We start from the raw sequence: 23764 nt of genomic DNA on the forward strand, positions 1-23764 counted from the left end.
TTTCTTTAAGTGTTTCTCTGCCATTCAATATTCCTCTATAGAGAATTCTTTTTAGCTTTGTACCCCATTTTTTGATTGGATTACTTGATTTGTTGTTTTATAACTTCTTTAGTTCTTTATATATTCTGGATATTAGCTCTCTAACAGATATATCTCCCTAACTTTTTTTTTCTTATTCTCTTTGATCCTCCCCTCTGATTTTATCCCTCCTCTGTCTACTATTTTTCTTTTTATTCTTATCCTCTCTCTAATCTTCACTTTTAATATTTATTAATATTTTAACAAATGTTTTTCATTACAGTGATATTGAAATTATTTACCTTACTCAGGGATAAAGATAAGATTCAAGTAATGAAATAATAATTTTAAAAATGTAAGAAATATTGTTGCTACTGGGAACATAAAGTGGCTCAGCCACTTTGGAAAATAGTTTGGTGGTGTCTTGAAAAGAAAACAAACAAACAAACAAACAAACCAACCAACCACAAGTCTGTCACACAGTTCAGTCACAGAAGTAAGAAATATTTCCTTAAGAAAACAGGAACTCTTTGGAGGACTGTTACATGAATTTACATAATATAAATTATGAATTTACATACTTTATTTAAAATGGCTCCAAGAAGGCTGGGTATGGTGATTGGAGCCTGGGATCCCAGCAATCAGGAGGCGGAGTCCGGAGGTCCCCTGAGTTCTTATCCAACTTGAGCAACACCTGTCTCAAGCAAACAATCAAGTGCCCTAGATGGAAACAGGCATTTCTGCAGTTGTCTGCATAAACCAAACACAGTGCTCCGAAAGGGAGTACTACATGGCAGAAGAGGAAAGAATTACTGATCAACACAGCAACACATGCAAGTCTCAGACTACCTCGGCCAAGTAAAAGAAGTCAGGTAAAAAATGTTTTACTGCAAGACCCACTTATACCACTACTTTATGGAGATGGCTGGAAGGCCAGGGCCTCCGGGCTTACAAGGGGTATGGACTAGTTTTGGGAAATAGTGACTGCATACACCAATATATCAAACTGTGCCCGTTAAGCAAGTGTAATTTACCAGGTTTCAGTTCTGCCTAAAGGAAGCTGGCAAGAGCAACACCCCGTGGTGGGGGGTCAAACATTGCTTATTCATTTCCCATTGCAGCTGTAACAGCTCACCATGTATTTACTGAGTTAATACAGTGTATTTGTTCTCTTACGGTGCCAGAGGTCAGAAATCCCAGCTTAAGCTCACAGGATAAGATCCAAGTGTTGACAGCGATGTTTTCTCTGAGAGAGAGGGGAGAGTCCATTTCTTTGTATTTTTGGCACATAGTGGCCTTCTGTCTTCCTTTTTGTCTTTGAAGAGCGTCATCCTTTCTTGTGGTAAAGTCATCTCCTCTTTTTCTCTCTCACTTTTAAGTACACGTGTGATTACATTTAAAACCTTGTCACGCCGGGCAGCACTTGGGAGGTGGAGGAAGGTGTGAGTTGGAGTCTGGTACCTAGAGTGAATTCCAGGACAGCCAGGGCTGCTCAGAGAAACCTTGTGCCCCCGCAGCCCCTTAAAAAAATCCAACAAAACAAAGTCAAAGAACCTAGTCAGAAAACTTGGGACAATGTCCTCATGGAAAGATCTTTAACCTAATCATACCTGTAATGTCTTTTTTTTTTTTTTTCAATCACAGAAGACAATCTTTACAGGCTTGAGGGATTAATATAGTCACCTTTGGAACCAATACGTAGCTTGTGGTAGATGGCATGTTGCTCATTCTGCAGAAATGCCTATTGCCTAGCGTCTGGAAAAGCCTATCCCTTTCTGTTTGCACTGAGGGACTTGTAAGTAGCCTCAGCTCCTGAAGAGAAGGAACAATTTCCAGGTTGGACACTATCAGAAAAAGCTCGCTGAGCAGAAATCGTTAGCAGTATTCCTTCTTGTGCAGAATTTTAAAGCATCCTCGCGGTATCAGTTTACATGCTTTCAGCCTCCGCTCACGCAAGCCAACCTTTGTCCAGAGGAAAAAGTGCAGGCAGCAGTGGGAAGGACGGCCATTTTGTGCGAATCGAATTCTTATCTTAGAGGACTTAATCTGGGCTTGTTAATTCACCTTTAACCGTGGCTGGCCACCGGATCACTTGGCAGAATGCAAATGCCAGGCAATACATACTGACCTTTGGTACAGCGTTCTGACTGCCAAAAGAGGGTGGACCTTTTAAGCTTTGTTGATCTCCGACTCTGGCCTTGGGGGTTCTTCCTCAGAGAAGCAGGAGGCTAGAGGCTGTTTTACGCTAGGAGACGGGGTCAGAGAGAGGCTGTGCCTCCTTAGGAGCTCTAGCTCGGGAAGGCCACAGATGGAGTCAGGCTGTCTACGGCCTCTGGGGTGTCTGCTGTGTCCTACACCAGAAGGGAGGGGCCCAGTGTGTGGAAGCTACCCTGTCCAATCCAAAGTTTTCTCGTTGTATGAACTCCTCCAAAAGGGAGTCATAAACGAAAGAGAAACACAGGGCTTGAATGCGGCCTACCGATCCTGTGTGCCTGTGAGCCTCTATCAAGGCCTTTGGGGTTGAGAATCACGGGCTGGTTCTCAGGCTGCGGAGTGAGGGCCCTCATTTGCTGAAGGCAGGGGAGGCCCTATCTGTGTCTACTCGCTGCAGCGACAGCCTGGCCTTGCACACTCTGGAGACTGCAAGGGTGTGGAAGCAAGGTCAGGCACGGCTTGAAGTTCCTTCCCTTGCCTGAAGGGGTCAGCAAAGGACTAGGGAGGGTGGAAACTTTCTGGACTCCCAGGAGAGCCCCTGGCAGCTTGTGGTTTCTCTGCAGGGACGCTGCCAGAACTTGCCCCAGGTTCCCTGTTTCTTTGAAAATTCTAGGGCGGGCCTTGGTGGCCGAGATTGCCAAGATAAAGAGCGGGGAACGGACTCACAGGCCCAGAAGAAAGGATCTTCTTGGAGACTTCGGGATGTCTGCGTCCCAGCCAGTGCCTGCACTCAAGCCATAATGATAATGAGATCAATTCTGCATTAATTGAGATTGTGGATGAGTGAGGGTGCAGGAGATAGACTAATGGTTCTGATGACCCTCTCCCCACCACACACATACCACCTTTCACTTCTCAAACAACAGGCAGTCATTTGACTTCTTGTTATGTTCTGGGAAAACGAAGGGCCCTCTGAGAGACTAGAGGAATGATCGTCTTGTTCCCATTTTTTTGTGTCAGTAAGGTGTAATTAGCCAGGAGAAGCCGAGGCAGAGAGAGCAGTTAAGTACCAAATTCAACCGTAGCTGAGCACACCTATAACCCCAGCATTTGGGGAGGCAGGCGAATCTCCGTGAGTTCAAGGCCAGCCTGGTCTACAAAACAAGTCCGGACAGCTAGGGCTACATAGAGAAACCCTGTCTTGAAAAACCTAAAAAAAAAGGTTTTTAGTTGGCTAGGTGCTGTGGGAGGAAATATCCTTCTCTAAAACTATGTGGACTTTCTATGCCCGCTCCAGCTGTGAATAATGACACGGAGACTTATATTTATTTATAAAGCTTTAGGCCTCAGCTTCCTGTTGTTCCCAACAAGCTCATATAATCTGTGTTCCGCCACGTGAGTCTTTCCTCTCCTCCAACTTTCTCTGTGTCTCCTAGAAAAATTCTCGCACCTTTCTTTCCCATAGTTCTTATCTCCCCAGAAGTCCCATCATTCCTATTTTCTCCTGCCTTTGCTATAGGCCATTCAGCTCTTTATTCAGCCAATCAGAAGGTGGTGGAGAGCAACACTTACAAACCGTGGAAACGGGTGGGTACAGTCTGGTCTGTACCCAGCTCTCTGCTGGTACAGACATCAGCATTTGGATATGCAAAGACAACCTTTACACAGTGCACGAAAAACCTCATTCCAGCACTTCTCTCTGTACTTAGTGGCTTAAAAATAATGTTCATGAATATTTGATGTGCTGGGAGTGGTGGCTCACACTTTTAATCCCAGCACTCAGGAGGCAGAGGCAGGCGGTTGCTGTGAGTTCAAGGCCAGCCTTGTCTACAGAGTGAGTCCAGGACAGCAAGGCTACACAGAGAAACCCTGTCACAAAAAACAAACAAACAAAAATGAATATTTGATGTTATCTTCAAAAGGTAAAGCTTGATGATTTGTGATGTCTAAGATTAGAGTGTGAGGGCTAATGGGATTTCGGCCTCTTCTTGCTCTTTCAAGACATCTGCTCGGGGACAAACAGCTACCACTTTGTGAAGATTTTCAGGTAGACACATCTGTAGACATGCATGCCTTGTGTTGAAGAACTGAAGCTTCTTGCCAACAGCCAAATGAGAAAACCATAAAGAAGATTAAAGAGAGCTGTGGGTGTAACTCAGAGGTAAAGCAACTGTCTAGCATCTGTGAGGCTAGGAATTCAATCCCTAACACCACAAAACAAAACAAAACAAAACAAAACAAACAAAAACGGGTGCATGAATGAACAAATAAATAAGAGGAGTTCCTAGAGTAGATCTTGTAACCTGTGAAGTGATAGAATTCTCAGACATCGGGTTACTCTGCAACTCAGGTTTCCCCAGCAGCAGGAACACAGGCAGTGGCACAGCTTCTTTCCAGGAATTCCTGTTCACAACACCTATGGGTGTAAGAACAGGTTTATTTTCTCCAACAATAAAAGAAGAAAGGCAGGGGAAGATTTGAAAGTCAAATGAAGCCCAAATTTATTCAAAGGGGAAATTTTATTAGAGTTTAAAAGAAAATTCCCAAGGTGGGAAAACTATAAATCTTAGAAGCTAACGGGAGGAGAGTGGAGAGGCAGAAATGCCAGGACGCTTGAGCTAAGACAGCATGAAGAGCAGTCGCACGGCGGCGAGCATAAGATGGGGAGTGGAGCTCTAGAGAAAGAGTAAGAATGCCCGAGGTAGCAGAAGAAGCACATTTAGGGTCTGGCCAGCATCTGTAAGACAGAGAGAAAAAGGAAGAAAAAATGTTGACTCTCATGGTAGCTAATAAGAACTGCACTAGCGGGCAGGAATTCTGGGAAGGGGAAATACATTATTGTATTGAAGGGATAATTATCCCACTGGTCTCTTTTGCATCATTTGAGGATGGTCTCCTTGCCAGGTTATTGACCTGCCCAACTGAAAAAAACAAAAACAAAAACAAAAAAACAAACAAACTTGTTTAAGTTTTAGGTAGCTTGGAATATTAGATCTCTATAGTTAGTAGTTATTTTAAAATTGTAGTGCAGTTTTTCTCTTAACCTGGCTAGCGCTTAAAGAATTGAGACTGGATTATTCATTTAACAAGGTTTATGGCACAACCTCTGAGCAGTATTAATTGATTTTAATCCTCCAAGCTCCTCTGGCTACCTTCCATCCAAAATCCCTGAGATACTTGCATTTTATGGCTTTCTCTGCAACAGCTGCTCTCTCATGATGTCTCCTGGACCCCTTCTCATGGCTGAATTCCCCACTTCCTTTCTCTTTTTCCCCCTCCCCTGGCTGGCAGGAAGTCCATTCCTATTCTCTCTCCTGCTCAGTCACTGGCTGTTAAGCTTCTTTACTGACCTATCTGCGAACAATTGGAGAGCAATATTTATATAACATTGAGACAGAAGAGTCTCAGAATAAGGATTGCAATCAGACATAGGGGCACAGAAATCAGTATTTGAATCTTTACACAGTGAGCAATAACACTATTCCTACATTCTGTGAAGGCTAGAGAATATATCCTTTTGGCCAATATACCCTTTTCGTCACACCTCTGAAAAGGTAAGCCTAAAATCATTTAGGAGATGGGCTGACATGGGGTGCTAGATATAATATGTTTCACTATGAAAATCTAGAGACACAGTTCTGACGCTATTTACTAGAAGAGAAGAAAGTCTGCTTTATTTTTATTTGTGTTTCTCTTGTGTGTGTCTATGTATGGAGGCCAGAAGAGGGCATGGGATCTCCTGGGGCTGGAGTTACAGGCTTGTGAGCTGCTTGATGTGGTTTCTGGGAACTGAATTTGGGTCCTCAGGGAGAGCAGCGACTGCTGAGCCATCTCTCCAGACCAGAAGAGATTATTAATGTCTGAGCCAGAGTTTTAATTCTCACCCTTAATTCTTTTCCTCAGGTGTAGCTCTAGGCGAAGGTGCTAATTTAGGAGGAGGTGAGAGAACAGAACTCCCTTCTGGCATTTCTGTCAAGGAACCAAGGGCATCTCTGCAATTGCTGCATTTGGGGTCCCTGTTCTTTTCTGCCTGTCCAGTTCCTACTCCTGTTCTAATTCCTGGTAGCATCCAAAACCTGGATATTCATTATTACCCATGGTTGTGTTATTAGATAGACTATGATAATATTTCTGTGGCTACGCCAAGGGACTGATGAGTCTTGTACCCAGGACCTTCATTTTAATATTCTGTAGAAGTAATTCGCTGGAGGCATGGGTTGTTTCATGGCTGAATTCTGGGATGCTCTGGGAACGTAGAGTTCCATGCAACATTATTACTAGGATAAGTCACTGCCCTCATCCTATCCAGCTCTGCTTTCATAGAATAGCAGGTCTTCTTAGAAACTGCCATGTCATCAGAAACTGGAGTCAGGCAAATGATTCTGTTTCTCCTTCATTTCATCTCAGATGCAGGAGAAACACAGCAGGATGGTGTCTGGGCTGGAGCAAGGAAGAACTTTTCCTTCTAAGCCAAAGCTTCCTGACCGCAGTTGGGCGTGTCATCCCTGGTCTTACCATGGGACCAGGCTCATTTTCTTTTGGTTTTGAGATTGGTTTGGCCGATGTCTTCTCTTTGATGCAATGCCTCTGGTCACAATACAGGGTTCCTACAAATGACCTTGCTCAGCCAGCCCAGAAAGAAACGTTTGCAAAGTTAAACCCAAGTAATCTTGCTTGAAGTAGATAATTCATAGAAAGAGAGACTCAGGAACTGCCCCAGCTCCATATGGCTGCGACCAATACTCTCATCCCACCCCTCGGAAGAGTTGCAGCCAGCCCCCTCCAACACAGGCACTCCTCCCATCGCTGGTTGCTTGCCCTCCACTGCTTAAGATAAACAGTCCAGTCTGTTGAGATCAGACTTCTGTCTGTTTTGACCTTTTGTTTCTTTACACGCCTCAGAAATCTAACACTCTTCAAATCGTATTCAGGCTCTCTCCCAAATTCTGAGGAATTCAGTTAAACAGACACGAGTGACCGTTCCACACTGAGGAGGTTTGAGAAGAACACGTGGGATTCTGTTGTCGGGAGGTATTCATCTGAGAGTCTGTCTAGAGCTTGTGAGAACAAAAGTTGTGTTTTAAGTTTTAATTACTGTGCCTCCGAGATCCATAAAACGAAAATGCCTCTAACCCTACCCCCTACCTAAGGACATATACTTCCTGAAATGCTATTTTATGTAAGATAACAAGACACACGTTTTCACTCCCCTAAACAAGTTTGTTTGACCCAACTGCAGTGGAAATGCTTGATTACATGTAGGCAGGAGGTACACAGGCAGGAAATATGTCAGATTGTATGCTTGCCCCTGATTGGATGTTGGGGAGAGGTATGCAGACAGGAAGTACATCAGTATATATGCTTGGTGGGAACTACCTTATGAGTTTGTCTTTATAAGCCTTGGCAAAATGTGATTAGTTGCCATTTTTTGAGAACCTTAGAAGGAACCTGGACAGAGTCCATCATCCTGGTCAATATTTACTTAAAGCTTGCTTCAAATTTGGCTCATAATTGTATTATTCTTACCCAGTGGGTTCATAAGCTACTAAAACCGAGGATACTGAATTACAGTGTAGTTAGGGCAGAGGCAGGAGGAACCTGAGAAAACTAGAAACAGAAGATATAAACAAACCACTACTATTAATCCCACTGGGTGAGACTAAGACCACCACCTTGGTAGCCAACCAGGATGTAGTGTGAGGGTTAAAGTCATGTCTTAAGTTTTAATTGCTGTGCTGAAGAGATCTATAGAACAAGAATGCCTCTGACCTGCAAGCCCCACTTGCCCGAGGACAGATAACCTCCTGGAATGCCGGGGGCTGTTGTTTGTGTGAGATAACAAGCCATGTGTTTTCACTTCTGTAAGCGAGGTTGGTTGCCCCAAACTGCACACAATGTGCTTGATCACACATAGGTGGAAGGTGCACAGGAAGGAAGTACGTCAGGATGTATGCCTGTCCCAGATTGGATGAAGGTGAGAAATATGTAGCCTTGTGGGTTTTGCCTTTATGAGCACTGGACTAACATAATTTGTGGCCATTCTTTGGGAATCCTGGGTATGGACCTGGTCAGTGTCTTGTCCTGGCCTGTATTTAATGAAGCTTGCTCAAAAATTGTGATACTGGTCTGATTCTCACCCTATGGGGTTAACTAGAGCCAACTAAGTGCTTCTTTCCGCCTTATTCAACATCCAGTTGTCATTCCTGTCAACACTTTCTGGCCTAGCTGGACTGTTCCTCATTCTGCTCCTGCTGTGTTTTGATGGCGTGGGTGTGTGTCGTGTCTGTATCCTTTTGTTTTGTTTGTTTGATTGTTTTCACTCTGTCTCTGACCTGGAACTTATAGGGCTCTCCCTACCTCTACCTCCTGAATGCTGGAACTAACTGGTGTGCTATCATACCCTGCCTCTGCTTTCATGCCTGGACTAAGAAGTTGAGTCCATCTCTTTGCTAAGATTCATAACTTGAGTCCATCTCATTGCTAAGGTTCAGCAGTCTCTCTCTCTCTGTGTGTGTGTGTGTGTGTGTGTGTGTAGGACAGAGGCTGTCATCTTCCTCAGTTGCTCTCCACTTTATTTTTTGAGATAGTGTTTCTCATTGAACCTGGCGCTCAACAATTGGCTAGCCTGGCCAGTCGGTGAACTCGGGGTGGGGCGGGGGGACTATGGCCCTCCTGTCTCTGCCCACCTGTGCTGGGGTACAGATTCACGCTGTGCTGGCTCTTATGTAACTGCTGGGATCTGCACTCAGGCCCTCCTGCTTATGCTGCGAGTACTTTACATCCTGAACCCTCTCCTCAGCTCCCTCCATTGGAGTCTGTGGCAAATTCTTCGACTTCTCATCCTGAGACCCAACAGATCTGCCTCCGATCATCCCCCTAGCTTCCTCGCCCTTTGCTTCATCTGCTTCTTTTGCTGTAGATGTAAGAACTTTCTGAATTTCATGCTTGCATTATCCCCCATCATCTGGATTGTTCCTCAGAAATCTTTGGAAGTCTTCTTTGGAAATAATCGCTTCTGCAGGGAAGCTTCCTCTCTCTCTCTCTCTCTCTCTCTCTCTCTTTCTTTCTCTCTCTCTCTCTCTCTCACACACACACACACACACATTTAGTTTTATATGCCTGTCTCTCCATCCACACTCCAAGTCTCACTGCTCCCCTTCTTCCCACTTCTGACCAGACTGAAAGTACCTTAAAGGTGAGGTCAAATTTAGACTCTGTTTAGCTGTCTCTGGAGTCAGCTTTGCACATGATAGACAGTCGTTTCTTATTTGGAGTTTCTTGGTAGTCTCTCAAAAGTCACGCCGTATCTGGCTTTATTTTTGCCGTGTGGAGATGTCTTGAGTGAGTTACGGGTCTGTGAGGATTACATGTTGATGCGTTTGATCTCAGAGAAGTTGAGACTTAGCTGGATTGAGGGTATCTAACCTAGGTGTTTGTTCTTTGATAAAACCTCTGGTTACACTGATGGCCTAGAAAATTTTATGACTTTTAGAATTTTATTGTTATGGTCAGGCACTGGGCCAAAGGCCAAATAGTAAAACAAAAATGTCCTTACCATTGTTGCTTAGGAAATTACAAAGGTTTTAGGAGTTCTGGACAGAAAGAGAGAAATACATACCTCCAAATACATATTTCTTGCTCCATCATCTTCATTTCTATGTCTGTGAATACATGATCAGCTAAGAACTTATATAATAACATGATATGTTTACATGTTATATTACTCTTCTCTAAATTATTTTCTTTGTGATTTGCTTCAGAGATCTTTTTGAACAGCACAAGGTATACTTACTTTATTTACTAGAAAAATTGTGCTGAAGTAACTTGTGATAATATAGGGTGAGTCCTAGCCATCTTTATTTTTTTATTTTATTTTTTTCCTTTTATTGATCATAATTTTTTCTCATACAATATATCCTGATTACAGTCTCCCCTTCCTCTGCTGCTACTAATTTTTCCCCACCTCCCCTCCCATTCTAGATCCACTGTCTGTCTCTTATTAGAACACAAACATGTATACAGCACAACACAGTACGGTAAATGTCCTTATAAGGGTTTCTGTGGATGTGACGAAACACTATGACCCAATTGGGGAGGAAAGGGTTTATTCCCCTTTCATGTCTGAATTTCTGTTCACCACCAAAGGAAGTCAGGACGGGAACTCGAACGGGGCAGGAACCTACAGGAAGATGCTGATGCCGAGGCCGCAGAGGCGTTGCTCACTGGCTTGTTCTTCCTGGCTTGCCCGGCCTGCTTTCTCACAGAATCCAGGACGCCAGCCAGGAATGGCACCACCCACAAAGGGCTGGGCACTCCCACATCAGTCACTAATTGAGAAAATGCCCTGCAGCTGGATCTCATGGAGGTGTTTTTTTCTCACAGGGGCTCCTTCCTCTCTGAGGACTCTAGCCGGTGCAGGCCGGTGCGTGCTGTCTTAGTGTGTGTCCATAGTCCCAGCTGCCCTTGACCCCTGCAGTAAAAACTGGTGTCCACGTGGTCTTTGGGATTCGGGTTGTGCGAAGTGATTTCACCATTGTAGCATTTGAATGCCTTGCTTCAGAACCCGGCATAACTTTGCTGTCCACAGCCTCAGCAGAGCTCAGAGGTGAGCAGAGGGGAGCACCCAGAAACCCAGTCACAGTGTGGCAGTGGCAGGAGGCCCTGCGGAGGCCCCTCCCCATTTTCTTCCTTGAAGGAAGGCATGAAGTGAGTCTTAGCTCTCAGGGAATCCCTGCATGACCATGGTCATGACCCTGGCAGAAAGGTGCAAGCATCATAAACCGAAACTATCTCCCAGGGCTGTGTTAGACAGGGAGTGATGTTTTTCCATGGGTCTGTTACCAGAGAACTGCAAAATTATCTTAGTTCTTGGGTAGTGCAGCCTAAGGTAAGGGACACTTTCCCTTGATCACCTTCCCTGACAGAGGATGAAGCAGGAGTTCAGTGAGCTTTTGATGAAATGCGAGCGTGATAGCAATGCACACCTTGAGGGCATGGCAAGGCAGGAACACAGAGCAAGAATAAAGAGCCAGCTGCCTGGGGTCTTGGACTGGTTGTCACTGGCGCTGAAGTGTGCATGGAAACTGTTCCACCCAGAATGGTGTGAGCCCGGGGCATGAAAACCCCACCCACCTGCTCTAGCCAACTGAAGAAGAAATAACGGCAGCCCGTTACTGTTGGCCCAACTCTGTAGGCAAAGGTTATTTTGTGTGGCCTCAGGCTTATCTGTTAGCTCTGTTCTTTTGGGTCCAGGAATGAACAGCTAATTGTATTTACTGTCTTCAGCTCTTTAGCTTTGTGGCCTTAAAGCCACTGCTACTAGTTCATTTTTAACCTAAAAGTTAAGGACTCCCGGGGACTCTTCTGCTTCATTTGTTTGTTTTTCTTCTGGTTCACTTTTTTATTTTATACATATGGATGTTTTGCCTGCATGTATGTTTCTGCACCATGCGTGTGCCTATTGCCTGAAAAGGCCAGAAGAGAGTGTTGGGCCCACTGAACCTGGAGCGATCTGTGGGGGGTCCAGGCCAGGTCGAGGTCAAGGCCAGAAGGAGGATGGATGCAAAAGTGGCAAGGGAGGAAGGGGTCAGGCACGAGGATCAGGAGGGGTGTTACATTCTGACTGACTGGCAGTCTGGGTGCTTCTTTATTTATACAGAACTTAGCAGGCGGGATAGATGATGTTGTTCCAAAACAGAGATCATATAATTTTTGTGCCTGGACACGTGTTTTAACTCCTTCTTGGTCGTATGTTTGGTCATTATTGATAAACCATGACAAAACGCAGTTATCTTTTACAATCATTTTCCATCAGCAGCCCCACAACCCAACTTTCAACAAGATTGCAATTTCAAGGGCATATTTTGCCAAAGCATAACAGCCTGTTCTCAAGCTGTTCTTGTGGTTTCAAGGGCACTAGACAGCAAGAAAGTCTCCAAGCCAGCCTGGCCAGATGGTCGTATCTGAAGCACTGTATTATCAACTTTTTTTTTTTTGAGACAAGGTTTCTCTGTGTAGCCTTGGCTCTCCTGGACTTGCTTTGTATATCAGGCTGGCCTTGAACTGCAATCTGCCTGCCTCTGCCTCCTTGAGTGCCGTAGTACCCAGCTGCATTATCAGAGTGCTAATTGTCATTAGGCCCAGGAAAAATCTTCAGGCCCAAATTCCTGCAGCTATTATTCAATTTCTGCAATAAAACAATGTTTTTATTTTTTATATTTTATGTATTTGTAGAATTTATAAGTCTAACTGGTATTTTTGTTCCTTGCTCATAGGACACCACAGTGGTCGCGTATGAGTTCACTTTTTTAAGAAAGGAAGGTCCAGCAGTGTAAGAAAGAGGCTTTTGATGTGCTCTGCTGCCAACTTCTCTAGCCTACTGAATATTGCTTACCTTTTGAAGTTGACTTTGTTCTGATTACCTTGTTCCTGAGGAAGCGCAGGGGCAGATGTGCCAAGAGTATCTTTCAGCCAGAGCCTCATAAGGAGGTCTCTGGCATATTTACCTGAGGCACAGCCTTCAGGGCATAAGGAAGACCTTCAAGTAGACCCAAATAGGGATCTCTCCCTAAAAGCAGGAAGGGTAGAGCCTTCAGGACTTTCTTGGGAAAGCTTGGAAGCAGCACTCCCTCCTGGAGAAGGCGTAAATGATTCGTAAGAAAATTTCCATCATTCCGACATCCTCAAGTTGTACAAATAATGAAAGCTCCATCCCCCTCTCCCCCTGAAGCATGCTACATGTGGAGATTAAGGCCAAGACGTGGGAGATGGCCCTGTAGCAACTGCAACACTCTGCTCAGCTTTGCTGGAGCTTTGTCAGGCAGCTGTTCTGGTTTGTGATTTGATGTTCCCATTAGATGGGGCTGTGCGGTGATCCTCCTGTGGGTGCTGGGAACTGAACCTTGGTCCTCTGCAGGAGCAGCCAGTGTCCTCACACAGCCAAGCCATCTCTCCAGCCTCTTCTGGTGCTTTTTTAATTTTTTTTTTTTTTTTTTTTTGTGAGATGGGGGTTTCTTTGCATATCAATCACTGGCCATCTTGGACTCACTTTGTAGACCAGGCTGGCCTTGAACTTACAGAGATCTGCCTGCCTCTGCCTCTGCTGGGATTAAAGGCATGCACCATCACACCCGGCTTCTGCTTCATTTTAAAGAAATCAGTGACAAGCAGTGGAGGATTGCTCGCTGACAGGTTAGCATTTGAAACATTCAAGCTACTTGCAGGAACCGGCTCCCTCTATTGATTCCCTGACTTTCTTTACTACTCAAACAGACCAGTGGCTGTTTTACTAGTTGTGTTTTTTCTCTATGCTCACAAAAGGTATCTCTTTATGGCCAGTCAGTAGTAAGGGCAAGGGGACTTCGGTGTTTTCCTTTAAAAATCCTACATGAATTTCAGAAAGTCTTACCCAGGAAGGTCTGTTGGCTCTCATTCAAGCAATGAGAGATGCTAACGACACACACACACACACACACACACACACACACACACACACACACACGACAGTGTCAGTAGTCTTCGATTGTGGGAAAGCTCACAGAATTGTTGTGGCCAATCTAACTTGACTAGCATCAGGTAGCTAACCTTTCTTGAAATTAATCTCTTTCTTCTTTTTGTAATTAAAAAAGCAACAACCCTGTTATGTCAAGCATCATGTATTTTTCTTAAATACTTGGCTTAACCTAAAATAGAATTGAATTCTTGAAAGGTCAGCTTGATAAAATTATCCAAGAAGAAGAATAAGTTTACTTTAATCAGTGCTCTTTATTATGTGAAAACATTGGCAGGATTGAATAGTAAGCAATTAATCATAAACTCAGCAATCCACGAGTAAGAATATAGTCAGAGACATTATTCTATTAAGACCTTTAAAATTGTCAGTGACATTATAGGACTCAAATAAAGGCTTAGCAGGTACAAATTGGATGCACCACATTGGTTTCTGATTTTGTTTGTGTTCTGGAGCTCAAACCCATGGCCTCGAGCCAGCTTTCTACCCCCGAGCTATATTTTCAGGCCCTGTTAAGTGTCTGATCTTTCATAGGCCTAAATGTGCATGCAAAGTGTTAATTTTTGAAGAAAAAAAAAGAGAATAAAATTTATGTTCATCTAAAACCACTGCTTTTCCTTTACTGTACAAATATTGATTCTGGGTCAAAGTTGTGTCAGTGGAAAATAACTCCTTTTTAAAGGAAATAAGAAAATAGTTTATTCTGAGAAAACCATTCGGGAATGTGAATTCAAATTGTTTGAAATGAACGTGCTCTGTTGTGTAAAAGGTTGCATGAACTTTTATAGGCGCAGAGCAAAAAAAGCTCACGAGTGGAGGCAGCAGTCGGGCCGTTGTGTGTGGGGAAGGTGTCTTCCACAGGATTTGGACTGAAGGTCAGGTTTGGTGGCGGCTAGGGGTCTGTTAAGGTTGGTGACATGTCCTGAGAGCTGTATCGTAGCCAGAAGGATGTTGGGTCAGGCACAGAGGTTGGCAGGAAATGGCTTTTGAAAGCTACAAAGCACAACTCAGGATAACTGCAGCTCCGGACCCGCCATGTCTTGTCTCTCTGTAATCAGTGCTATGGCCAGCCACTGCCAGGCTCTTCACTACAGACAGAGCATCTTCAGGTCACGTCGGGATCAGCACTGATGATTTCATTTCCCTCTGAAACCAGGCAGTGTCCGCTTGCTTGCATGAGTCAGCAGAGAGCCAACTGCTTCCCCTGAGTGGAAGGATGTCTTCTCTCACAGAGTTCGGCCTTTTCTAGGGTATACATGCGGATTCCCCATGACTCACTTCAACTCACAAATGTCTTCTTCTCTCAAAACCAAGCTTTCAGGGTGGGTAGAATATCCATATCTGCAGGCAGGATGCTTCTCCCAGGACTTTGGTCGAGGACAGGAAGGAAAACACTGTTTAACTGTTCTGTGGTTTCCCTGGTGGCAGAGACTCACAGCGATAGGGAAGGGGCGCTATCCCTTTTCTTCTGGGAAGTAGTTGCTAAGCCTTGCAATGTCTTGTCTGGTAGGAGCGCAGGTCATGGAGCTTGAGCCAGCCAGATGGTAACCGCCAAGTCCAAAGGAGACTCAGTTCCCCAAACTCCAAAAGACAGTCCACATATCCAGAACTGAGCTCAACCTGGATTTCTGATGGTTAGAGAAAAGCCAGTATTGCTCAGGAACTTGTGAAACTAGTTTCCATCTGCCCCAAAAGGAGTCATCTCCCTTACCTCTGGCAGAAGGGACACTTGGCTACCCAGGAGTGCCTGTCAGTACACGCTGACCTCCAGGCTCCGTACCTGCCATTCATTTCAAAGTCCGTGCTCGCCCTTCTCATCTCCTCTACCCTAAGCTCCTTCCTGCTCCCAGGCTTGCATCCCCAGCTACTCAGCCTTCTTATAAGCTGGCTATCCTGCTGTCCTCCCTATACTCTCTCTAGTTTCTGTCCATGCTATTATCCTCCTCTTGCAGACAGCCCTCACCATGTTTAGCCTGCCGGATTCTATATCAACGAGCCTTTTGAGGCTATGACAAAATATCCCAAGAAATGAACATGAAGGAAAAAAGGTTTGGTTTGACTCCGTTTAAGTGGTGTAAGGGTTGGCCGCCTCCACTGTGTGTGCCTGTGGTAAAGAAAAATTATCCGTGGCAGAAGGGTGTGTCATGTCAAAGCTGCAGAGAGAGGGAGGATGAAAGGAAGAGGGAGGGAGTGAATAAGAGTGGGATTGGGAGCAGGTTCCAGGGAAAGGACAGTCCCTTCAGAGTGTGGGTCCAGTCACCTGTTTTCTCCACCCGGGCCCCCTTTCCTGACAGCTCATCACATTCAGCCATGACATCATCGATGGGTCAATCCGTTTTTTGATGTTAGGTCCTCCATGATCTAATTATTACTCAGTGGTACCACTGACTTCAGACCAACCCTTCAACACATGAATTCTGGGGGCACAATCCAGATTCGAATCATAACAGACAGTTAACTAGGCTTACACGACAGGATGCCAGTAACAACTCTAGACACCAAAGACAGAGAGCTTCCCTGGTTGGCACAGTCTGTATGAATGTTTCTGTCACTACCTTCACCCATGGGTTGGAAAGGAGAAGCTCCATGTTTGTTCCCTCTCTTGGCTTCTGCACTTTGTAACCTTTGCTGCCGGTGACTTTAATCTGTGCCCTTGCCTTAATGAGATGCAACTATGGCAGTGCTGAGCTCTGTGAACCCTTCTAACGAGCCGACGTTTAGAAGTGAGAGTGCTTATCGTTGGTGTGAGAAGCGAAAGCAGACTTAAGAGTGATTTCCCAACTTCATCACTGGGTGGCTTTTGGAGCTCCTGGCGGCCGTCCGGTTACCCTCCCTAAGGAACTGTGAACTGAGGGTAGAGTCACCAGAGAGTTTAGAAGTGGTGGGGTGCAGGAGGTATGGGGCAGAAGTGAAGCTATTCTAAAGATATGTAATCTCTCAGACATTGAAACGATGGACCCTAGCAATCTCACACTGGGAGGCAGCAGCCAGAGGGGAAACGTCTCCAGAGAAAGATTTCATGCGACCATGACAACTTGGCATCTTGCAGCATGAGACTGAAGCCCAGATAGCGACGGGTCAATGATCTTGGAGGCCGTCCTTGACAGGGCTGCTCAGATGCTCCTATCTTTGGTCATCTATCCAAATGTTGATCTTGTTTCAGGGTGCTGGGCTTGGGGAGAGGGACAGTGGACAGTGGTATTCACTGGGCTCTTTGTCTCTCTTCCAAACGTGGTCACAACGAATAAACATCTCTTTTTGCTTTCCATTGTTTTCCTTTTCTTAAAATAGACTTTTTTTTCCCTCTAACATAATTCATACTGATTATGGTATCCCTTCCCTCTACTCCCCTCAGTTTCTCCTTCCCTCCCCTCTCATCGGATCCCCCCACTTCAATCTCTCATTAGAAAACAAATAGGCCTCTAAGGGATAATAATAAAATATAACAAAATAAAATATAATAAGGTAAAACAAAAACTGTCACAATGACGCAGGACAAGACAAACAGAAGGAAAAGAGCCCAAAGAAGGCAGAAGAGCCAGAGGCTGCTTCTGCTTTTAACTTGGCTCTTTGAATTGGCTTATTGTAGCATGGCTGGACCCTTGTCTGTGGGGCATTTTTATGGTGGCACATGGAGGGTGGTGACACAAATTGTGATTCCTCAATTTTGAAAACAGAAGGAAGTTGTGAGGCAGATCCTGATGGCAGGTCACATTCAGATTTCAGCTAATCCGTGGTTGCTAGCCTTACCACCATCATCAAACGATATGCCGGAACAGTTACATAGCATGCCCAGCATTTCTTTTGGCCACCAAGAGGTTTGTCCACATTAGCCCATACTGGAAAGTATGAGCTGAGGAGGTAGCTCAGTGCTCGTGCGCTCTCCTGTGACCAGAACTTCTGAGAGTGAGCATGGCTCTGTTTGCCTGTAATCTCAGGAGGGGGAGTCCGGAGGATAAAAAGTTCAGGTTAATTCTCTACTACACAGGGATCTTGAGGCCTGGGTGTGGGATTACATTAGACCTTGTCAAAAACAAAGGAATCCTAGGAAACACTGAGACCAGAGACATGCAGAGAAAAAGGCTTGTCTGAGCTTGTGGGCCACTGTCACCGGCATCACGGCAGTGACCCGTCACCTTTACACCGCAGGGCAGAGTGTGTCTTTGTTTGCCTTCTGTTGCCCTCTGTGGTGAAACACAGACCAAGAGCAACTTGGCAGGGAAGAGATCATTCCTGTTTACAGGATTCATTCAGTCCAGCATCCAGGGAGGCCGAGGCAGGAAGTGAAGGAGGACCTGGAGGATGCTACCTGTTAGCCTGCCTCCTGCCCATAGTCATCCAGCTTTCTCATGTAAGCCAGGACCAACTGTTCAGGGCTGGCGTGCTCATGGCAGGATGGGCCTTCCCACGTGAATCATCTGTCACGCGAACACCCCACGGATGAGCCCACAGGCCAATCTGATGGAGGCAATGCCTCAGGTGACATTCTCCCTCTCCCGGCTGTCTTTGGTTTGTGTTCAGCTGGCAAAAACTGACTGGCACAGAAGCTCTGTTTGGACCGACTTAGGATTCACAGCTCATTATTCAACAGCTATAGGTAGCGATCATAGTGCAGATATAAACTAGGTCACTTTTCAGGGACAGTTAACTTAGTAAATGAAGGTAGTTTATGTCAAGAAGGGGGGTTCTTGTCTCCCAACCAACACTGCTAGGGTTTGTGCTAGAAGCTTAGTCTCCTCAGTGACAGGATGAGGGGCTGAAGCCTTTAGGAAGCAGAGCTTGATGAAGGCAATCAGGTCATAGGGACTCTATTTCCATAGATGGATTACTGTCTCTTGGCAGAATGTTAGGTCTCCTGAGACAGGATTGGTTTTCTCAAAAATGGGCTGTTTTAAAGTGGGTTTAGCTTTCCTAACTCACTCTTTTCTTTTTCTTCATTTTCCTACACAAGTACCTTTTAGCATGTGGTGGTGTCCTTCCTATTTCCTGACCTGTAGTGGCACAGCCAAGGGGCTCTCACCACCAGGTTCCATTTTATTGGCACTTTTCTGTCACCAGAAGCCCGGTTTTGTCGGAAAATGCCCATCTTTAGGTATTCTGTCATAGTAATTCAAAATGAACTAAAACAAACCTCTGTAGCTAAAGGAGCGTGGGCAGGATATTTCCCTCCGATTATGCTCCTTGCCCATGTCACGTTAAGTGCTGAGATGAAGGCTGGCACTTTTCATACTGCTGCCAAATCGAACACTGGCGAGAGAGGCCCTTTCAGGTGTGTTATCCGAGCTAGCCCAGATAGCTGAGGGGAAGAAAGCGAGGGTGAGTTAAAGGTGAGCAACAACAGGAAAACCCAAGGGATGTGTCCCAGTGAAGCAGAAATCTTTAAATAGTTGTTGAGAAGTGGGTGAATAAAGCTAACACCGAAACAAAGGATTAGTGAAGTAAGAAGTTGGGTTGACCAACGGGAGACCCTGGTGGCCTCCCCATATTAAAGCTGCTTAAACAGCTCTGCTCCATTTGCTCCCATGTAGAGAAACTTGGAAGCTTGGAGAGCAATGATGATGAGACACCTAAGCTTGACTCGTATTGGGTGATGGCTTCCCAGGCTGCAATGACCTCTCCCCCGGCACAAGGTGTGTTTGTGCACACAACGACAGAGAGGAGAGAAGACTCCTGGGAGACGTTGGCAAGGTGCCCAGTGCATCATGGCTCCAAGCCTCTTGGTGAAGTCTTCGCAGGGCCTCAATGAGAGTGGGAGTGTGAGAGCACGCAGTGGGTCACAAGACTGTGGCGGAAATCTGGATGAGTGGAGTGCCTGGAAGCACTGTGTGTGTCTCCTTTACCTGAATGTTTCTTTGGGCTGGGTAGTATTATGGCAGAGGAACACCACCACCACCACCTTCTTCTTCTTCTTCTTCTTCTTCTTCTTCTTCTTCTTCTTCTTCTTCTTCTTCTTCTTCTTCTTCTTCTTCTCCTCTGAGTACTGTAAAACTAAATGCATTGGAGTCAGGCCAGTGCTGATTGGCTCTGCTGAAGGGATCATCTAGTTCTGCTCAGGTTTACACCTCTTAATTTGAAACACTATAGGATGGATATCCAGGGCAGGAGAAGAAATCAATGGCATGTTAGAAACAGAAGTGCTGATGTCGATAATTCTTTGTAGAAGGGCCCAGCCCCGATGGCCTGTGAAGAAAGGGAGAGCCTATGCAGAGTAATGGAGACTCGAGGCTTGAATAAAGGAGCACTGCCCATAGCAGCAGCAGACCCGGTACAGAGCAGGAAGTGTGGCCGGAGAAGTGACAGTGCGGAGCTGATTGATCCAGCCCTATTTTTTTCCACCTCGATCTTGGAAAGCAGCTAGCTGCAGTTTGTGCTCGTGGGAAGAATCCCAATTTACAATTACTGTATAGTGCCGTTAGAATTCACCAGCTGCTGTCGTCATATGGCCACGGGAGACTGGGGTTTATTCAGGTTTTTAGTGTAGTGGTATGTGTTAATGCTTGGTTATGGGGTGCGCCCCCTCCAGAGGACTGAGGTGTTGAAGGCTTGCTCTTCAGCCTGTGACACTGCTGACAGGCAGTTCTCACGAGGGGGCATGGGAGCTGACTGGGCTTTGAAGATGTGGGACCTAGTTTGAGGAGGCTGGCCACTTGGTGTGACTTTAAAGGACATATATTGTCCCCAGACTCATATTCATTTCCTCCTTCGCAGGTCACAGTGAAGCAAGTCATCAACTGTGTCACCAAAACTCCATTACATCACAGACCCCATGGGGACAGGTCAGAGTCACCCGGGACTGAGATCTCTGAAACCCAAAACAAATACTGAGCCAAAACAAACACTTCCCTCTTTGATTCCTCCATTAGATTGATTTTCTCAGGTATTTTTTTTTCACAGTGTTGAGAAACTAACACAGTGTGCTTTTTTCTTTCTTTCTGTCTCTCTTCTCTTCTTTTCTTTCTTTCTTTCTTTCTTTCTTTCTTTCTTTCTTTCTTTCTTTCTTTCTTTTCCTTAAGACAGCATTTCATGTAGTCTTGGCTGGCCTTGAACTTGTTGTGTATAGAATACTCTAATGATGACATTATGGTATATCTTAAAACAGATAACAAGTGAGAACGGCCCTGGTGACACCAACAGGCTAGTCGATAAATCTGGGATAATTCCAGAGGTTGGGCCAAGTAGTGGTATTCTTAGGATAACTTGCACCAGAACCACCATAACATTACACAGGTAACTGAAGCAATTCATGGTCCCATTCTTTTTTTAAAAAATTATTCTCTCATACAATCCATCTCAATGGCACCTTCCCTTCCCTCCACTTCTCCTAGCTCCCTGCCCCATGTCCCCTCTCCTCCAGAGTCACTGCTTCTCTTTCCCTTCCGAAAAGAGCAGGCCTCCCAGGGATACCAACTGAACACAGTTCCACTAAGACCAGGCACAAACCCTCCTATCAGGGCTGGATGAGGCAACCTGGGAGGAGGAAAGGGGTCCAACGAGCAGGCAAAAGAGTCAGAGACACCCTCATTCTCACTGTTAGAAGACCCACAAAAAGTCATGCTAAACAACCAAATGTAGATACAGAGGACTTCGCAGAGACTCCTGCAGGCCTCGTGACTGCTGCTTTAGCCTCTGTGAGGCCCCATGAGCCCTGTTCAGTTGATTCTGTGGGTGGCGGTGTCCTGGTGTCCTCAACCTCTCTGCCTTCTACAATTCTTTCTGCTCCTCTTGTGTGCGGCTCCTTAACAAACGGTAGCAATTCATACTCTCATTTTAAACAAAAATCATGCTTGGCTGCTCTGTCTGGATTTTGAAGGATGCCTGCTCATCATTGGAAATATCACAAGCACTTTTCTATAAAACTAGCTCCAAATATAAGAGTATATTTGAGGGCCGGAGAGATGACTCAGAGGCTAAGAGCACCATCTGGTCTTCCAGAGGTCTTGAGTTCGATTCCCAGCAACCAACAGTGGCTCACAACCGTCTATACTAGGATCTGTTGCCATCTTCTGGCACACAGGTATACATGTAGATAGAGCAATCATATACATTAAATAAAATCAATAAATAAAAAAAGAGTATGGGTCCAAAAGAAATCGGGTTGTGTTGGACTAAAAAATAATCTTTCCTGATTCTTTTGGGCCATTTGAGCCATATTCACTCATACATGATTTTGGAAGTCTCTATAACACTTAGTTATATAGACTAGAGATTGTTGCAAAAGCTTAGGTGCCACCCAGAGGTGGCTGATGGGATTTTGTACCAGAACCTTCTGGGATAGATATAGCACAACACGTGAGAGTCATTTACTAGGAAAAAAAAAAAAAAAAAAAAAAAAAAAAGAGGGATGAGGAGAGGGAGAAGAACCAAGAAGACCAAGAGAAGAATCAAGAGCATGAACGGCCAAAACGGCTGGGTTATACAGAAATCAGAAGCTAGGAGAAGGGAAGGTAGGGGCGGGGTGAGAAGTTCTGAGAGGAGTCCAGGCTCTGTAACAGGCACTTGGATGCTGAGAGAGCCTGGTGACTGGTGTCTGCTTTGATATCTTAATAGGCACCTCAGTTAGCTGTTTGTCCTGAGTTTCTTTGGGACCTGACATTTGCTGTTGGTCATTAATGGAGGCAGTGTCTGTGAATGAAGGACACAGAATCTCCTGCAACGGGAACTGCTCAGCCTTGGGTTATTTTGGAGAAACATTCTGATAAGGGAGTGTGTCCAGGAGAGTACAGGAATAAAATAGAAATATTTGTCCAGGGACATGTTGTCAGGTGAATGTGAAAAGGTACATTATATCCACAGACAAATAGCTTCATTCTTCTAGTACGGAATCCAGGGCTCTCGAGAAGCTAACATGGTCTGTTACCAAAAAGCTGCCTCACTTATGGGCAGCCTCTTGTCTGGCCAATAGAAAGGGTCTGACAGAAGGAGCTCAGGGATGAGCTTAGTGGTTTGGTTACAAACTGTCTTGCTTGCAATGATGGGATAGTTGAACTACAATGAATGTCTCTTTCTTGATGTTGTAATAAAGTATTCAGACCAAAAGCAACTTAGGGAGGACAGGGTTTATTTGGCTTTACATCCAGATGACAGTTTCGTCACGGAGAGGATTTAGGGCAGGAACTGAGCAGAAACCAGGAGGAATGCTGCTTAGTGGCTCACTTACTGCCCTGTGCTCAGCTAGCTGTAAGAAATGCATCCCAGGCACTGCCCAGAGCGGGCTGCGCTCTCCCGTCTCAATGAGTGCTCAGGACCACCGCCCTCCCCACACGCAGACACAGGCCGATATGATGGAGGCAATTCTTCAGCTGAGGTCCTGCCTTCTCAGATGACTTTAGGTTGTGGCAATAAAAACTAACCAGGACATTTGTTTTGGGTTTTGTCTGATTTACGGACCATGACCAATGACCTTACTATATATTTGGGTAGGTGGGCAATAGAATGCAGGCACGTTATGAGGTACCTACATGGGGCACAAACTCATGGAAATCATCATGAAAATTTAAGGGCATGTTAAGATAGGGCATGCTCATGCCCATCAGAATTCCCTCCCAGGATTAGAAGACAGTTGCAGGTCCTTAAAATGAATGAAATGTAAATATTTCATCAGTGCCGAACACTAGAGCTAGACACATTTCTTATGAATTGAATGTCAACAGAAATTGTTCTATCTGCCCATAAAGAGCGTTCAGACAGCTACGGGGCAGATTCTGTGGGGGAAGGGCTCTCACATACAGGCAATGCCAAATTTTCTCATTACCTTAATTATGTTCTTTTTTTGCTACATCACCTTGCTTTTCATTTCTCTTTCTCCTCCTCCTCTACTTCCTCCTCCTCTTCCTCTTCTTCTTTGATATTGTCATCCAAAAACTAGGGCTGCAACAGAAAATCTGCATGCAAGAAGGAGCCCTACCCCAAACACTGTAACAGTACTTACAAACTTTTAGCCCAGAGTTCCTAAGGAGTTGGCTGTGTCTCCCCCATCTGGTAGATTTGGGATTGACAGTGGAGGCAGCTTTTTTTTTTTTTTTTTTTTGCCTATAGCTGACTAGTCAGTCCTGTGCCTGTGTAGCTCGGCCTTGTATGTATGTA

General features: G+C 45.2%; 1 long non-coding RNA gene across 2 annotated transcripts in view; it reads left to right on the forward strand.

Moving 5' to 3' along the window:
- Window positions 1-614: 614 nt before the first annotated feature.
- Window positions 615-23764, forward strand: part of LOC132656440 (uncharacterized) — a 60209-nt gene continuing 37059 nt past the window's right edge. For both annotated transcript variants that reach the window (XR_009594195.1, XR_009594196.1), the window contains exon 1: window positions 615-890. This is a non-coding gene — a long non-coding RNA (uncharacterized LOC132656440). The remainder of the gene's footprint in view (window positions 891-23764) is intronic.

Source organism: Meriones unguiculatus, chromosome 9 (assembly GCF_030254825.1).
Source record: "Meriones unguiculatus strain TT.TT164.6M chromosome 9, Bangor_MerUng_6.1, whole genome shotgun sequence".
Taxonomy (NCBI): Eukaryota; Metazoa; Chordata; class Mammalia; order Rodentia; family Muridae; genus Meriones; species Meriones unguiculatus.